At 39.8% G+C, this 19123-nt stretch overlaps 1 pseudogene; it reads left to right on the forward strand.

Moving 5' to 3' along the window:
* The window catches only part of LOC137248739 (integrator complex subunit 3 homolog), a 32712-nt pseudogene extending 15703 nt beyond the window's left edge, over positions 1–17009 (forward strand).
* Positions 17010–19123: the final 2114 nt, after the last annotated feature.

Raw genomic sequence — 19123 nt, forward strand, 5'->3', positions numbered from 1 at the left:
ACACAAGGAAAAACACTCTGCGCATCGTTGATGAAAATAACAAAAAATAGAGGACCAAGGATACTACCTTGAGGAACCCCAGAGGTAGCTCTATACGAAAATGATTTTACGCCATCAACAACAACATAGTTAATTCTATCTATTAGATATGATTTTATCCATGACAAGAAAGTAGAATGAAAGCCAAAATTTTCAAGTTCTTTAATTAATAAGTCGTGAGACACTCTATCAAAAGCTTTTGACAATCAGTATAGATTGTATCTACCTGAAAGCCCTGCACAAAGGCTGAAATACAAAAATTAGAGAATACAGTTAGATTAGTGACCGTAGATCTGCCCGGTATAAAACCATGTTGAGTATACGAAATATAGGGCTTGATAGCAAATAATAATTTAGAGCTAATGATTATTTCAAATAATTTAGCAATATTAGTAATTTTAGAGATAGGACGATAGTCTGAAACCAGATTCTTACTCCCACTCTTAAAAACTGGAGTAACAGAAGTCACTTTCCATTCATCTAAAAAACAACCTGACCTTAGAGACAAATTAAACAACAAAAGTAGCGGATACACTATAGATGACGTGCATTGTTTGAGATAGCAGAGATATTATTTACTGAACGAAGTCAAGACAAAGGGCTTGCTGCCAACAAAGAAGGAATCAGAGCACTCGCGACTTGGTAGCCATGATAGGCTTGGCTAGGTTAAGTGCGTGGGTATTACCCACACTTCCGCTCGTAGACATTTGTGTCCATTGTGAGTCCCCTCAGTAAGTGCAGGGTGGTGGAACATTCGCTTAACCCCATTACCTCCTATTGGTCCCGAGATGGTCGGCTAGAACCTCAATGGTGCTTGTTACCGGAACGTACCAGATCAATATCCGGCAAAGGACCATCACCATCGATAACACTCCCCAAAACCTTCGAGGAGTCTTTTTGTCGTTAATAAAACAACAACAACAACCTCCTAGTGGTCCTCAACGAACCACTTACTTTCCCTGATGAAGCCAAGAAGAAGCGAGACGTCCAGCTTCCCAACCTCTGCCAGGCTGTCGAAGAAGCGTGAGCCCAGAAATCTAAGTCTTCTTCTTTGAAGCGCCGGACATCGGCAAAGAAAGTGGTAGATCGACTCCAGTGCTTCCTTATCCTGACAGCAATGACCTGTCATGACAGCCGTAAATATCCTCACCGCAGATTCGTTCAGTTTGACAAGAAAGCTGGTGCCTTTCCTTCCATGCATGGCCATTAGGACCTAGAGACTTCGCAGTCAAACCTTTTGATACATAGCAAGTCCGTTACCCTGTTCTCATATTCCTCGATTCCCCCCAGGAGATAACTCAGCGGGTGTCGGACGGAGCTGTCAACCTCATCTATGTTCAAATCGGAACCTTTCCTAGCCATTTCATCTGCGAGTTCATTCCCCTCAATACCGCTGTGTCCAGGGACCCAGCAAAGGGTTCTGCTGCTCTGTCTATGTCACAGACTTCGGCCTGGAATACACTGCATGCGTCAGGAAGTAGGAATGATTGGCTTAACTGTAGATGTGTTAAGTACATCCCAGCTCCAATTCCCTTTTCCATATTCGACCCGTCTGTGTAAATTGTAATGAAAGAGACAGGTTGGACTTGATAGATGAACCAAAATCACGCTTTATAACTCTAACTTTACATCTATAACAACCTACAGATCGGATTCATCAGTGATGTCAAAGAAAGATGTGATGGCCCTTGGTGTATTCGGGAAGAAATCTCTCATGAAAATTTAAGGTCAATCCAGTCCCGCCAATGTCGTACATCGGAGGAAATTTTATGATAGGCACTACGAGTTTTACCTTGGTATGAACATAGGAAACCACATAACGTCCTAAGGGCTTCGCTGCCTAAGTCATACTATGCGAATGACGGAGGACACTATAGAAGGAGATCTCCGCTGAGTTAAAGAATTTACTACGCAAGGGTAATAACCAACAAAGCGGAGGTTCAGCACCAATTAATGAAGGAGCGAAGAAACTTTCAACCTTTTCCAAAAGGAATAACATTTATATTGCAAACTAAAGGCCGTCGGAGGTATAATAAGTCAATAATAATATGAAAACCCTCTGAAGTTCAATACTTTATAAATATTTATAGATGGTACAGAAAAAAAGCTTGAATACAGGGCCCAAGCATTGACCAGACAGTTCGTGATGTGGGCAAAAGAAACATTAAATAAATTAACTTTTAAGCGGTTTTAAAGTTTGGTAAACAATTGAAATGTATTTCTGCCATGAAAAGCTTCGAAGCGAAGGATCAGCCGCTTTATCTTCTCTCGACGCCGTCTATGATTCAGAATCATTCATCAGGATAGGTATAATGAGCGACTTGTAGAGCGTAATTTTTGTTCGCCGAAAGAGGATTTTACTTTTCAATTTCCTACTGAGTCCAAAGTAGCACTTGTTGATAAGAATTATTCTCCATTCGACTTCTAAGCTGACATTGTTTTTGTGGTTAGTTCTGGCTTCCAAACAGCTGAAATTCTTCACAGTCTTGAATTTATATTCACCAACAGTGTCATGGCTCCCAAGGCTAGAATGTGCCAATTTATTCTTGGATGACAGAAAGTACTTCGTCTTGTTCGCAAGACCCACATCATCTTCTGCACTTTGCAGGGAGCTTAGCTTAAGACATGGCAGCATACAAGCAGCATCTTTTCGTGTAGCCAAATGCCGCTTTGAAGTCGATGATAAGATGGTGAGTGTCGATGCTCTTATCGGTACTCTTTTTCAGGATATGGCGCATCGTGAATATCTGGTCGATAGTAGATTTACCAGGCCTAAAGTCGCACTGTCATGTCCCAATCAATTTGTTGACTATGGGCTTCAGTATTTCGCACAGTATGCTGTATAGAACTTTATACACGATATAAAGCTGGTTGATTTAATAACAGCATATGAAATAACAACAACAACAGATATAGCAGCTCCTTGAACAACCACATGCTTTCAATGAAAATAAATACTTTTAAGTACACAACACATTATTGTATCGAATCATGAGCCGTTGATAGTGGGGTAATATTGCCAATGGCAAAGTTATACTTACATACATATTGATATTTACTCTTACTGTATTGTGGGTCAGTATGTTGCAGTGAGCTCTCATGTCTGCGATTGAATTATATGTACTTACATAGTGAAGAAAACACAAACAGGGTTGCAATAAAACCACTTTTACTTTTGTAGTATTTTGAATTTTTACACAACCTGGAAAAAATTGTGCGAAAACCCTAAAGAGAGTGGTCTGCGGCTGATCTCTTTTGTCTACATTGTGGTATACTTGATCTCCCTTTGGTACAGTTGGGATTTGGTTAGGTTAGGTGGTAGCTGCCATGGTAGAGGAAGCTCACATGGAAAGCATGAAGGTCTGTTGTGATATCACATAAAAAACGGTGACATAGGCTGTAGCTACTTAAAGAGTCGTTCCAAAGCAACGATATAGCTTCGAATAAGACTGGTTTCGATCTTGGATAAATCTTCCGTAGATCCAACTAAGTCGAGGCCCAGATACTGCAGACAAGTAAGAAAAGTAACTCGATGATTCCACTTCATTATCCTCCATACAGCAGCAGCAGTATGTGGTTTCCAGTATACTGAGACGTACCGCATGTGTTCCCCTTGGACAATGTCCTCTCGAAACCCCAATAAAAATTGATAGATGAGCTTTAGTAAACCAAATCAGTTGGGCAGACCTCTTACCATCCACATCGTGTAGGAAGAATCTTGCTACCCTGCATAAAGTGACGTCCGCCCAAATCTTGCTGAGCTGACTCGAGGCCCATCTATGCAGGAGCAGACCACAGTTGGCCAGCGGAGTCACGAAATCCCTACAGCTGTCTTTATCCAGTTCAGTTGTATCGCACTATACTAATTGAACTCAAGGCCTTGAGAGCTGCTTAGCTATCCGAGTAGATGGTAAATTCACTAACCGTAGTAGAACTGGATTACTTTTCATCCACTGAATCCTTCCTAGAGTGTACGAACTCAGAAAGTCCATAGCCCATATCACGAAGCCTGGTCAAGGACCGGGCCGCAGCTGCCTTGCCGAATTGAATTGAAGAAAATGCAGAGCTCTATACCTAACCTCAAATACTAGGATCAAAATTGTCGTAATATTTGTTTAATTTTTCTAATAGGGGGAAAAAATCAGAGTTTAGAAAAAATTACATAGCCAGGGAAAATTCCCGTAAGGGTAGAAAGAGGACCTGTCCGATAATACACATTTTCGAATAAATGAAACTTTTCCGACATTGGCCGTAGAGGTAGAGGACTAGTCCGAAAATACCTATAGCTATACAAAGAGGACCTATACTGCACCACCCATAGGGGGCAAAGAGGACGTGTCGAACAGTATCGGAAAGGGTATAAAGTAGAATAAAAATAGGTACCCGTAAAAATAAAATACGGACCCGTCCAACACCACCAATTCAGGCATTGACAGGTACAATTGGTCTCTTCATTGAAATGCTCAAACTAAAGAGATCTCTTCATCCCATATAAAGAAATTAAAACTGGCTATTTTTACATATTATTTTGCGACTCATCCCGCATTAATCCTAGACTAATTGCATTTTTTTAGGGCTTACGTTTATTTGTATACATATATCTATGTGTGCGTAAGTGGGTGTGTGTACAAACAGAACATCAGCGCATAATGATTACGTAGTGAGTTTAACGGTTGTTGATTATAGCAGATGCTGCGCGTATTGGTTGTTTGCTTTTGTTTGTTTACTTCAAGCTTTCGTAAGTGGATATGGTATCGCGTTATGTGAGCTTCATTATTTGTGTGGTTTGGAAATTTCAGAGTACTCTTATTGATAAACAAAAAAACCTATGGTAACGTCATCATTGAAATTGTGGGAGCTTTTTATAATTATTTGGTAGTAAAAATCTATTGTTGCAACATAAATTTCAAACTTCGCTAGAATTTTAAATAGGAGCTGGCGTCGAATTTGTATCCTCCCACTATATTATCTTTAAACGTTTTCTATATTTCCTCTATGATTTATTTATTTCCCCAACTTTTTCCTTTTATTTTTTCCTCTCAATCGCTATCCACCTCTTCATATTCATTTCACAACCTTTTCTCCATTCCTCTCTTTTTAGTTATACCCTTTCTTTCATTTGTCCCCTTCTTTCTCCCTCAACTATTTCATACTCTTTTACTTCCTTCCGCCTTCCATCGCCTCACTCCTTTCCGCCCATACTCTTCCTATTCCTTTTATACTCCTTCACTCGTCCCTTTTCCTTCACCTTCCCATTCCCTCTCCCACTCTCTTTTGTCTTTCTCAACTTTGTCTCACTCTCGCTTTCTGCCTCTGTCTGTCTCGTTTAAGCGTTGTGCTACTTACTTACTTATTAGGCGCTTAACTGTTTAAATGGTTGAGATCGTCCAAGAAGGCGCGCCACTCGCTTCTTCTTCATGCTAACTTGCGCCAATCGGTAGCACGGAAGCAAGGAAATTTAAGTCGCTTTTCACCTGGCCTTCGAGTGGAGTGAGGCCGGCTCTCTTCCTCGCTTTCCATAGGTGGGTTACGATAAGAATACTATCTTGGCGGGGGCATAATTCTAAAACCGCGAAACGTCGCCTGAGTGCGTAGAAAGTTATTCAAATAAGGCGAATACTTTTTATAACCACTTTTTATTTGAGAATCGTTTTCTTTTTTATTTGGAAACCGGTTACTATTTGGGAACCAGTTTTTCGCTTAGACTAAAACATATTTTTGGGAAAACTCACTTATTTGTAGGAGGCTGCTTTCTTGGAACAAGTATCTTTTTGGAAAAAATTAGTGTTTTGAAACCGGTTACTTTTTTGGAAACGGTAACCTTTCTGGAACCGCTATCCTTTTTTTAACCGATTATTTTATGGACCGGTTATCTTTTCGGAATCGATTACTTTTTTCGATTCAATTACTTTTTATGTAGAGCTTAGTTTTATGCAACCGGTCAGCTTTCTGCCCGTTAGTTTTTTGGAACCGGTGACATTTCTGCTACACGTTAGTTTTTTAGAACCGACTACCGATGAAGTGGTGATTGCCTTCTTTTGCAGACAATTTGAAAGCGTTTTTAACTAATACAGTCGTCGGGGGTTCGAAGTAGTCTCTCATAACTAGCACCTTTCGTACAACTGTGGCTACCATCATCATTATGGATGAAGGAAGGATGGCTTAAAAAATTTTTTTCCACATCCCCGTTATTATGAAAAATTAAAATTCGCTTTATCTCCGCGATTATTTGAAGAAGGTATTAAAAATTTTAGTGAGAGTTGGAGTGGGAGTTTGAATGAGGATGGGAGTGAGAGTGCGAGTGGGAGTGGATTATAAGTGGGAGAGGGAGTGAAAGTCAGAGTGGGGTTGGCAAGAGATAAATGGAACAAAATATCAACAAGACAAAGAGGAAAATAGAAGACGAATTAGATGGGAATTGTATGGAGGTGGAAGAGGAGAAACGAGGTCCACTTGATGAATGTAGAAAATCCAATTTTCGGAGAGGAGTAAGCTTGGCGGCTTAGGTTTTATTACTTTTCTTCGCTTGATTTCCACTTTTCTGCCGTTTGGTCAAGATAAGCATAAGGACGCCCTAGGTAAAATCCGCACAAAATCGGTGAGAGTTTTTGTCAGGATGTGCTCGGTAAACTCTGTTATCCACATACTATATCCTGCTCTTGCAGAAAAAGAAAGCACAGTACAAAGGGAGACACGGGTCACCGTGGTTCAACTTCGTTCTGAATACTGTAACTCTTACCTGTCCAGAATCAACCCCGACATACGTAAGGTCGTTTACATCGACTCCTGTTAGAGGATTTTGATGACACTTTGCGAGTGGTCGCGCCCATTGAATTCGTTGAAGCACCGTTAACATAACATTATGAAGTCATGATAAAATGTATATACATAAAGAAGAATGTATGTTTGTATACAGCTTATGGACTCCCAACAAATTCTATTACGGTTCGATTGTTCTGAAATTTGGTACATGGGTAGCCTTTTTTCTGGACTAGAAGCAGATCTATAAGGGATGGAGAAGTATACAAAGAACTAGGGCGAATGAAAAAGGGAAGGAGAAAGAGATTGAGAAAGAGATAGAGTTAGAGTTAGACGAAGATAGAGAGATAGGGATAGATCCGAATGGGAGAGGGAAAAGGGGATGGAACAAAAGATAGAAAAAATGTTAGATAAAGAAAAGGCAGAAAGCGGGTTAGGGGGTTAGAATATACCCGCGGCAGGTATGCCTGTCGTAAGAGGTGACTAAAATACCAAATAAATTCAAGGGGTTGTGTACTGCAACCCTTTCAAGGGGTTGCCAGTGCAATATGTAGCTTCACTAACCCAATTGCCAACCTCACCTAACCGTGGTGGATCCATTTTCATTAACAGCCGAGGCCCTGGCGACCCCGAACTTCTCATAGATCTAGGGGGTGGGAGGGCGGTTATGGCCTAGCGGGTCCCATGTGGTCATAGCAAATCGTTCTCGAGATGGTCGGGCTTGGTACCGGCACGTACCGGATCTGCATCCGGCAAAGAACCACCAATCACGATAACACTCCCCAAGGCCTTCGGAGAAAGGAAGGGGGAGTGAATAAAAGAATAAGAAAAATGTAGGGTGATAGACCAAAGTTGGGGCAGAACAGGATCTGCCGAGTCTGCTTATATTATAAAATACTGCTTAACTAAACAAATGATATTCTTTATTTCATCTCATTGTTCCATTTACTCAAATATAAGAAATTCTACAGTTTCTCTATTAAGAATTTAAGAATAAAAATAAATTCGTAACTTTTTATCCAAAAACTATTTTCTCTAATTTCTGGAGGATAAAAAAAATAAGCACGCAACTTTAACCATGTACAGTTAACTTATTAATTTCTTATTTTTCTTCAGAACATTTTTCTTTTTGTCGTCGCTATTTTTGGCCGAAAAACTTGTTCACTATGAGAAATTTTTCCATTTCACGCCTCTTATCTAATTTCTTTTATTATTGTTTTCATACTCACAGTCTGCACGTGTTCCTCCTCATTCATTATGCATAAGAGTAAGTTTCCTTTTGCGGCCACCGTGGTGTGATGGTAGCGTGCTCCGCCTATCACACCGTATGCCCTGGGTTCAACTCCCGGGCAAAGCAACATCAAAATTTTAGATATAAGATTTTTCAATTAGAAGAAAATTTTTCTAAGCGGGGTCGCCCCTCGGCAGTGTCTGGCAAGCGCTCCGATTGTATTTCTGCCATGAAAAGCTCTCAGTGAAAACTCATCTGTCTTGCAGATGCCGTTCGGAGTCGGCATAAAACATGTAGGTCCCGTCCGGCCAATTTGTAGGGAAAAATCAAGAGGAGCACGACGCAAATTGGAAGAGAAGCTCGGCCTTAGATCTCTTCGGAGGTTATCGCGCCTAACATTTATTTTTTTTTTTTTAAGTTTCCTTTTGAAGACAGTCACACATACATTTTCTCCATTATCTTTAGCATTTTTCTTAAATTGAATTACATGTTGGCTGACCGACCGACACAATTACTGACGATAGGATCAGCTAAAGCAAATGAAAAGCATACAATCCGAAATGGCACGTATATTGTAGAATACCTACATACTTAAGTATGTTACATTTCTTAATACATATGTGGACATAATTGTATATGTATGTATGTACATATGGAGCCGGTGAGCATATTTTTAATGCCAAAATACAAACAGTGCACAAAAATTATAATGGGACTCATGCATAAGAAAAGAGCATTTGGTGACACTGGATTTTTCATGTAAGTAAAATATAGCTTAAGCTGCAACCTTGTCAACTTTTATATTGACAGTCAAGCAGCAATTAAGGCAATAATCTCGCATAGCACAGCATCTAAATGCGTGTTAGAGTGTAAGCAGTCTCTGGAGAGAATTGGGACAGGGAGAAGCATACATCTATATTGGGTCCCAGAGCATATGGGAATAGATGGGAATGAAAAAGCGGATGAACTAGCTAAAAGGGGCGCATACCTTTAAGCTTTCTCCGTGGACGTCCCAACTAGACTGGAGGAGATTAAGCGAAGGCGAGAGGTGCACATGATCGACCAAGCGGGAAAGGCGTGGGTTCAAACGCGGGGCTGTAAAGTGTCGAAGATTATGTGTAGGTCTTACAACCTTAGGTGGTGTTGTTCAACGTCAGTTTTCACAGCTGTATCAGGTTTTTTTATCATTACTAATACAGCCAAAATGGTAGTTTTTATTGGTACTTGGTTATTTTGCATTTGTTATTGCCTTTTGAGCACTGAAGTTGGTTTCTTATTATTTCGTTGCTTGACCAATTATATTCCAATAAAGTATGATTATCAGTTTGCCAAATCTGGAGAAGGTAAAACTTTTGAAAATAGGGAAAACTAAACTATAAAACGAAATATAGACCTTCTCAAGACCAAATTACAACAGGTCAGCTCTAAACATAATTTTTACTGCATTTCCAACAACAAAAATAAATGAGTAAAAATTTCTTCAAGGCCCCTGTGAATAAGTTCGCATTTAGGAACGGTCTTCTGCAATTTTTCTATACCGTATTCGCACGACCCAGGGTAATGTGAAGACATACAGAACAGAGTCCTCACATACGACACCTACTGTCCTGCATAACATATGGTTACCGTTACTATGCTTATACATATGTACATGGAAACTTTTACTTTTCTTTTATTTGTTAATACTTCAAGTTTTGCTTCCATTTATGTGTTCATTTCATTGCTTTATATTTAGCAAATACTGTCACAAAATAAAATAGCAACACGTTCGACGATATAATAATATATACATAAATATATATATATATATACTAGAAGACCCGGCAGTCCTGCCCTAAATTTGGCCTATGTGCATACATTTTAATAAGCTTTTTCCCTCTGACTCTGCCCTCCCCCCTCTTCACTTTTTCATAATCCTTTTATTCACTCCTCCCTCCGTCTTTTCCCCTTCATCTATCTCCACTTTCGTCTCATTCTATCTCTTTCTCAATCTCCTTCTCTCTTCTCTCAATTTCTTCTAATTCTTCTGCATCCCTTATTGCCTCTCCCAGAGGGTGGTATGTATTTTATTCCAGTCCCAGTTCCACTCCGATTCTCTGCCCCAGTCCTAGTCATAGTCCCAGTCCCAGTCTCTCTCTGGATAATATATTACTCTGTTCTAAATCACTCATTAACAGCTTTCATTTGATATCCATATTGTATAAACACTGTCTAGGCATTCACTGGCCCAGGTTTTGGCCTATATCTCGAGACCCTAGTCACCCAGGGGTGTGAAAATTACGCTCTACACAACCAAAGACTCTCCTGAATTAAAAATAAATGTCATAGTACCTCTAAATCACGGGCCACCTCAGAAACCCCCCACCCTCTCGCGATCCCGGTGATGTGCTATACTTGATATCATTCGCTATAATATTTTTTATTGATAATCAGGTTGCTTAATTAAACACCAAGCAATTACACGGAAGTATATCCGCACCACCTGAAAATGTGAGTGCCGGTGCGTATACGTAACATTTTATTATTACGTATAAACAAATCAAAAAATTTGCAATAATATAATATTGCGACTATAAACTGAGATAATACCCATCCTATCTCTCAAGTTAGATCAAACTACACACAGGGTGCAAAACAAATTCAAAATCGGTTCAGTAGTTTAGGAGCCTATCGCGGCCAAAAATGTTGTGACACGTGTTTTTTATATATTAAGATATAGTTACATGTACTTCATAGCGTTCATAGCGTAATGCGATGACAGGACAGTTTTTTGTAATGACAAAGAACGTTTTTAATATATTATTTTTGAATCGGTGTTTCAAGGCATTTTTAAAGATATATAAGCCCTTAAAGTTAAGCCTTCAACAGCGTCCACTGCTGAGTGATGATCTACGTAAAAAACTGTTGTACATTCGGACGAATAATCCAAATGTTTGTTACAAAAATATGTCGAAAGTCACAGGATCATCCTACATCCTCGACAGTGTCCGAAATACTATTTTGCGCTTCAACAAAGGCAGCTTGGTGAGGACAAGCCAAGAAGGGACCGCCCAAAGCCATCAGCAGACCACCAGTTGGAGAATAACGTTCTATCCGTAACTAAGAACAACCGATCCCTGTTAACAAGAGAGACGAAAAGTATTTGAAAATGGGCCTAAAAACACTGTCAGGTAAGAAGAAAAGTTCGGCAGAAAAGCTCTGATTTAGAAAAAAGTTGAATCTAAACCAAGAGCCTCAGTTTCGCCCAAATGAACGATGCTGTTATCTGGAGAAAGCAAAAACTTTAAAAATAGGGAAACCAACCAAATACGATGCAGATGTAAGAAGAAAGTGGCGAACATATTCGCATAAAATTGGACATTGAAAAAACTAGATTTCGGAACTCTTCATACAAGTTTGATAAAACTGGTTAACCCGTAATTAATAAATGTTAGTATGTACTTCCGTACTAATAAAAACAAACGTACAAACACATTTACTGCTAACACTTTATGAGCCTAATGGTATATATATTTGTGAACTATTGGTATATGTACTGTTTGGAGTATGTGTTAGCACAGACGATCATGGAAATGTTGAAGGAAACGTTTGTATGTTGGATTCGATAGGAAAGATTCTCGAGTTTGTTATCATTGAACACCTAAGCAGACCGTGTTAAGCCTTGACGGCCTGTCAAATAGTCACATTGGATTTCGCAAACCAAATCCACGACAGATGCAATAAAAACGGTTGTCAGTATAGCCCATGAAACCATAACCGGATGGTAAAATAAAAGGAAACTGTGTGCACTGTGATTACTTTGGTTAGTAGAAATGCTTTCAACACCTCGAACTGTATGCAGATAATGAAGGTGTTGGAAAATTGTGGTACACCTGCTTACCTGCTCGGAATAAATGGTAGCTATTTTACCGAAAGAGTACTTCTCTTTGATACGGATGAGGAACCAAGACAACACAACATCACCGGCGGGTTTCCTGAGGGATCTCTTCTAGGGCCAACGCTATGGAATGTGTTGCTTGACGGTGTGCTACAAATCGACCTTCTTGGATGCACGCATTGTCGGCTGTTATGATGATATTGCCGTAAAAGCAGTGGCCAAGAATCTGGATCTGCTACAAGCATTATGTAATGACGAAGTAGGAAGAATAAAGAAATGGCTAGCGCAAATGGGGCTGGAAATGGCTAGCGATAGGACAGAAGTAGTTTTGGTAACCTCAAAATTCACTGTGAATGAGTTAGTCCTAACCATATATAAAATAAAGTCATAGTTGAGCAATAACTCGGAAAATAAATAAAATATGGGACAAATTTCTTTGAGTTTTCATATAATATTCCAAGCGATTATCACTCATCACATCTAAGTATTTTGTGAGCGAATTTTTAATTAAAGAAGGACTCGGTTTTCAACTTAAAAAAAATTATGGACTTCTTCTTAATTTTTGTAGCTAAGGGAATTCGCAATGATCACCAAACCACTCGAAAGAATTTGGAAAAATTTCGATTTTTGATAATTTTTAGTAATTTTTCCCAATATATAATATTTAAATATTTCCTGAATAGTTTATATACCCACTCAGGCTTTTCTCGCCGGAATCGGAAAGTTCAGAAAATTGAGAGGGTATGCAGAGTATCAATGATTAGCATAACGCGAACCTTAAAAACCACCCCCACAGCAGCATTTCATGCCATTCTACACATTCCGCCTGCAGACCTAACGGTCAAAAACATCGCGTTAGCAACGGCAACAAGGCCTAAGGCCTCGGGGCAGCTTGAGTGCAGGCCTTATGGCCACAGCAGTATAGCGCCATCTAATATAGGGCAATCGGAATATATGGTCCCGTGCCTGAGCTTCGATAGAAATATTGGGGCCACAATTGAGCCGGAGAGTTGGTGCCGGGGAGCAGAAATGGCAGAACATACTAAACACGTGTATACGGAATAGAGCTTACGATTTCTTCTCGAACACAAGCCAGATTTTCGAGACCCGAGAAATCAAAAACTCAACTTCTCGCGAGATTCTCGTGTCTCGAAGTCCTTGTAAATCTCGCGAGCTTCTCGACATTCTTACTTAAGCGCTGTAAGGACAGTATTTATACACTTGTTTTCTTTTCACTTGTGATATTTTTGTAGATTATATTGCTTCAATGACATTTAACTCACATCAAATTTGTTATACATATAATTTTGTTCGCAATATTTTATTTCTCAACGACACATCAAGAACACGGCTTCTCGCGAGATTCTCGAATCTCGAATTACTCGTAAGGCTCGCGAGATTTTCGTATCTCAAATTTCTCGTAAGGCTCGTGAGATTCTCGAATCTCGAATTACTTGTAATACTAGCGTTCTTCTCGACTTTCAATTCAGCATTGGCAATATTATAAACATTTTGGGGTTTTTTACTTGTAGTTTTGCGGACATTTTGGCTTGTGCTCCAGAAGAAATCTTAAGCTGTATTTAAAACAGCCAACGAATCGATTAAATTGAATGTCGAGAAGCTTGCGAGCCTTACGAGTAATTCGAGATTCGAGAATCTCACGAGCCTTGCGCGTAATTTGATATTCGAGAATCTCGCGAGAAGGCGAGACTCAAGAGAAATCTCTTCTCGAACATGTTCGAGAAATCGTAAGCTCTAATACGGATATTTCCAAATTAACGGAAGGCGCCTACTGTTTACTGAGTCGACCCAGAAATAAGAAGATCCTACAGGCTGCAAGATTACTGCAGCGCATTTAAGGCTTAAATTATAGCAGTGAAGAAGCAGCAGAAACTCTGGAGGAAGCGTGCTTAAGCTGCAGTCGCATTAATTCATATATTTATAGTCAGGCTGCGATTAAGGCAATAATCTCACACATTACTTCATCAAGAAGTGTTATTCAATGCAAGGAAACATCGCAAAAACTTCGCTCAGGCCGGACCATACATCTTTACTGGGTTCCCGATCATAAAGGGATAGAAGGTAATGAAAAGGCCAATGAGTTGGCAAAGGAGGGTGCAACACTCGCTGAGTCGACGATAGACGTCCCAATCCGTTTGGGAGAAATCAAAAGAGACAGGAGATGCATATAATCCACCAAGCCGGAACGGCGTGGACAAAAGCGTGGGGCTGCAAAGTTTCTAAGATTATGTGCAAAGCCTCACAAAGTGGCTCACATCTCTGAAGAGAGAAGAGATAAGGCTCACGATGGGCATACTAACTGGACACTGTCTTCTGGCATCACATGCTTATAAGTTAGGCTTCGTCAGTAACAGCAAGTGTAGTAAGTGTGAGCTGCAGGAAGAAACGGTTGGGCACGTTCTGTGTTTATGCCCTGCTCTCGCCAGGTCAAGGCTCCAGCTATTAGGGGCGGCAGAGTTGCCAGATCTCGAGGCAGCAATTAAGCTGGGTTCTAGAAAACTGCTAGTATTTGCCAAGAGGACGGAATTATTCTATAACATATGTTCGGGCACCTGATTGGGGTTCTTCCGTTTGGTCGTCAAACAAATTCTGGTAATACTATGGACACATTCGGTCTATTTGAGGTCTTTATTGACCGGGCAGTTCAACCTAACCTAAGCCTTAAAATTAACAATTAAATTCAACCAGGAAGACACATTTGGTACATTTGGTAATAAATAAAAATCGAACGTTCGATTTTAGTAAGGTATTCGAATAATAAGTCATAGACTTCTGTTTGTTCCAATAATCTAAACTAATCAACTGTTGGCATAATGAACTTTGATAAACAAACTTGTGAAAATCTAAAATGGAATAATAGAGTTATTCGAATGGCTTCAAGTGTTCTAGTTCAAACCATGGAGGGGCCAAAATTTTAACTTTTTTTCTCTCATACATTGTGATACGCTTTTTCCTTCTGCTGTGACATTTTGTTGTAAGTAAACATACAATTTTTAGCGATTGAAATACAAAATTCCTATATTCTCTCTAATCAAATATTCGAGCAATTTCGTACCTTCCTTCATTTAAAAAAAGAAATTGTGACTAAAAAGCCTTGCTCTGCCGCTACCACTTTCTACTTAACATTACATATACATAGTGATAGTAACCGGGTAAAAGAATCAATGCTAGTACTCATACTCAGTAAAAGGTATCGAGTATGCTCGATCCAAATGAGTACTACGGCATTTTTACCAAAAGTGAAGAAAATTTTTTTTTACATGAGCTTGTCTATTTGCCGAAAACAAAATAAATAAGGAAGTTTAAGTTTGGGCAAAACCGAACATTATATACGCAGCTATGTGCTCTCACATAAATAAAGAAAAACGTCACGAGCTTAAAATGATTTAAACGCTGAAATGAATACTTCCATAGGAGATTTGCGATAAAAATACTTTTCCATGCGGAGCATCATCTTTCATTCGCATAACATGGCCTAGCCAGCTTAGGCGCTGCACATTACTCGCTGGACAATGTTGATGTCTGCGTAAAGCTCGTACAGCTCATCGGTAAATCTTCTTCGGTACTCACCGTGACCAATGCGTAGAGGTCCGTAAATCTTTCGAAGAACTTTTCTCTCGAACACTCCCAGAGCCGTTTCATCTGATGTCGTAATGGCCCATGCCTCTGCACCATATAGTAGGATGGGTACAATAAGTGACTTGTAGATCATGATTTTTGTTCGCCTAGAGAGAATTTTATTTTTCAATTGCCTACCTAGTCCAAAGTAGCATTTATTGGCAAGAGTGATTCTTCGCTGGATTTCAGTGCTGATGTTGTTGTTTATGCTAATGCTGGTTCGTTTTGCAATTTCAAAATTATGGCTACCAACAATGCCGTGGTTGGTCCTCATTCACCATCAAGCCCTGGAGGGTGGAGCCGTGTGAAGAAGCCCACGCAAGTACGCAAGTGGGAAAAGTTTCTGACTGCCGTTCACCTAGGAATGACCAGAGCGACTCTTTTGCATGTGATTCAAGCAGCTCACTACTTCTGACTGCTTGTGGCCAAATATCCTCCGGGTAGCCACTGTACATCCGTTCAGTGTTCATGTTAGAAGACGGAAACGTGGCTAAACCACTCTAACATCCTCGGTTTAAAGGCTAGCTGGGGTATTTTTATCCGCAACGTCTGTTCACCACAAGGTGTGGCTGAAAGCGACCGTCTGTCTTGGATCAAGCGGTTCGCTATATAAACGTGAAAGTAATATTTTCATACCCGCTGAGCAGGTTGTGCGCTGGGCTTGGGTTCCGCCACGTCAAAACACACTACCATGACAGTTACACGTTTAACCTATTTTGTTTTTTTTTTTTTAACACAAATCTATCTATTCTTAAGAAAATTATTTCTATAACCAGTGAAAAATAAAAAATTTTGAGTTTTAAGAAAAATACTTGTCTAGATTGAGGAAAGGATTTCTATGGCACAAACTCAACCCCAATTAGTTTGGCAAGCACATTGAATGCATTCTACCAAGACAAGGTGCACGATGAAAATCCACCTACCTTGCAGCCGCCCTTGGCATATTATATGTTGGTCCCGTCCCGCCAGTTTATAGGGAAAATAATTGGAAGAAAATCTCGGTTTAAACCAGACCATATTTACGTCAAATCGTAAATGATATCACCGACTTTTGATTCACGGCTTGCAAAAGTTTTAAAAGTTTCTTCTACCAAATGTGAGCGGTGCCACGCCCTATTTACAGAATTAAAATAAATTTATTTTTATATTTTGTTTTCATAAAGCCTAAGAGAATTAAACGGGGGTACCCTAATTCTGTTAAATTTTTACATATAAAAGCCCCCAACCCCACCAGAACCAGTTATTAACATTTTCTACGCCGACGACTGCACGGCGCGCAGTCCTCCAACAGACGAACTAGTTTCTGTAACAAATAGCTATCTTTCCAGTTTTTCTAGATTCTTCACCTCGGGCAAAGTTGCATTATCACCGACTAAATCCGCGGCCATTCTACTTACGACATGGAAGGAATATATGACGCAAATATTGGATGTACTCGTCGATGATGTTCCGCCAAACACTTAATGGGCAACGTTCGGTAATTCTCTCACCCTCAAGGCGCATTCCACCGAAATTGTACCTAAAGTACAAAGCCGCAACGAAATACCCAATGCGCTTGCCGGCAGCACTTAGAGAAAATATAGAGAAACATTGCTAACCACGTACAAAGCAATTGGCCGGCCGCTCACTTACTACGCCTCACCAGTTGGGCCGTCTGGTCTCGAAAAGACATATTGGAAGAGGGTGCCGGCCTGCCAATATGCTGCTGGTGAACATCATCAATATATCGAGGGAAAAGAGCTCAACATTGAGGAGCATATCGAGGTTTTTGCTTAATTGTCACAAACCGGGGGATCCTAGGAATAAATTGCTTGATTTAGCACCGCCTCCTTCTCCATAAATACCATGATGAGATCCGGCACCTGCCAACATATCCGGTTGATTCAGGCGAGCATAAGAAAGCCCTAGACCAAATCCATACACCATCTGTCTACACCTTTGCTAGAACGCATGTGGTGAACCCCGTCATCGATATTCAATATCCTACTCTTGCAGCTGAAGAAAGCGAAACACGAGTCACGCAGGCCCAACTTCATTCTGAATACTTTAACACCCACTCACTTATGGTCGAACCCTGTTGAAACAGCTGGTTTCCTTGGACTGCTGTTAGAGGACTTTGAGAATAGTTTGTGGGTGATTGCACCCATTGAATAGGTACAGCACTGTTAACCCAACAACAACAATATTCACTGAAACTTCTGCTCATAATTATTCGTCTATTACATTTTATTTTGAAATATTATTTTTCATTTTCTTCTGTGTATTTCGTATTAGTTTTGCCTTTTCTGTTGTTTCATTTCATTTCAGCCACAATAATTGACACACTATCAGACCATCAAACTATCTAGTTTAGCTGCTTGGTTAGTCTGCAACGGTTGGCTATATGCTTGATTGCTTCACAACCTATTTTATTGATAGTTCTTCAGCCGCTTGAGGTACTCGAATTTAATTCATTTTAGCTTGAATCGATTATGCGGCTGCATTTTATCGTCGTTGATGTCACTTTTGATTATACGCACGACTGATTTATAAAACGTTTCGAATTGGTTGGTTGTGCTGTAAATTTTTGTGTTTAAGATTTGAAGAAAGGTTTCACGTTTGGCTTGCGACCTTATTTCAAGTACATAGACAGAAATATAAATCAATTTATAGTTAATGGCTCCGAAAGATATTCATTTAGTTTAACCTTTAAATCTTTTTATGCTCTTCATTCCGTTTTTAAATGCCGTTGGTTGATTATGATGGTGTGCGGGGCAAGAGAATCGTTGACCGAAAGGGTTGCCAGTTTGCTCTTTGTATACTCGAAGTATTTGTATATACGTAAACTGTGATAAGGATAGTTGTGTCTTCTTTGGATCATATGGACTTCAATCCGAAAATTATCAGAAGTAAAAAAATCCAATGAAAATGTTTGCTTTTGTTTGTTAACCCTCTTAATAATAATAAAGTTCCGAAGTATATTAAGGTGTTAGGCTTTCTAAAAAATATTCCTAAAATAAAAAAAATAACATGAAAACGCCTTGTGAAATTGCCTAAAACTAGGCTTTTTTAGCAGCTTCCGAAATGTGGTTTTTTGAATGAAAGACACTTATACGCTAACTTTGGCCAAACTCGTCATGCCAAGGGCAAACCGATCCCATTAAGCGCATAGATAATTATTTGTTAATTTTTTTGTTGTTGCCACGTCAATATATGAATTGACAGGCAGGCGACGATAATCTCACACAGTACTTTATCAAGAAATGTTCTGAAATGCAAAGAAGTATTGGAAAAACTTCGCTGAGGCGGGACCATACATGCGTTCCCGGTCATAAAGGGGTGGAAGGTAACGAAAAGGCCGGTTTCTTTGGAAGCACACTCACCAAGTAACAACCGCTTACTAGAGCTAATGTAGGAAAATTAAGAACCGAAATCTCTAAACTATCATTAGTCGATGAGTCAGCAACGGTTAACGCGAAGTTCATACTTAAAATCGGCCAGCGGCTTAAGGCCCATATGGTACTCCTGCGGTCAATCTTGCCTGTCATATGAGGCAACAACTATACATAGACCGAAAATGTGAGAGATAAAAATAAAAG

Source organism: Eurosta solidaginis, chromosome 4, assembly GCF_040869045.1.
Source record: "Eurosta solidaginis isolate ZX-2024a chromosome 4, ASM4086904v1, whole genome shotgun sequence".
Lineage (NCBI taxonomy): Eukaryota > Metazoa > Arthropoda > Insecta > Diptera > Tephritidae > Eurosta > Eurosta solidaginis.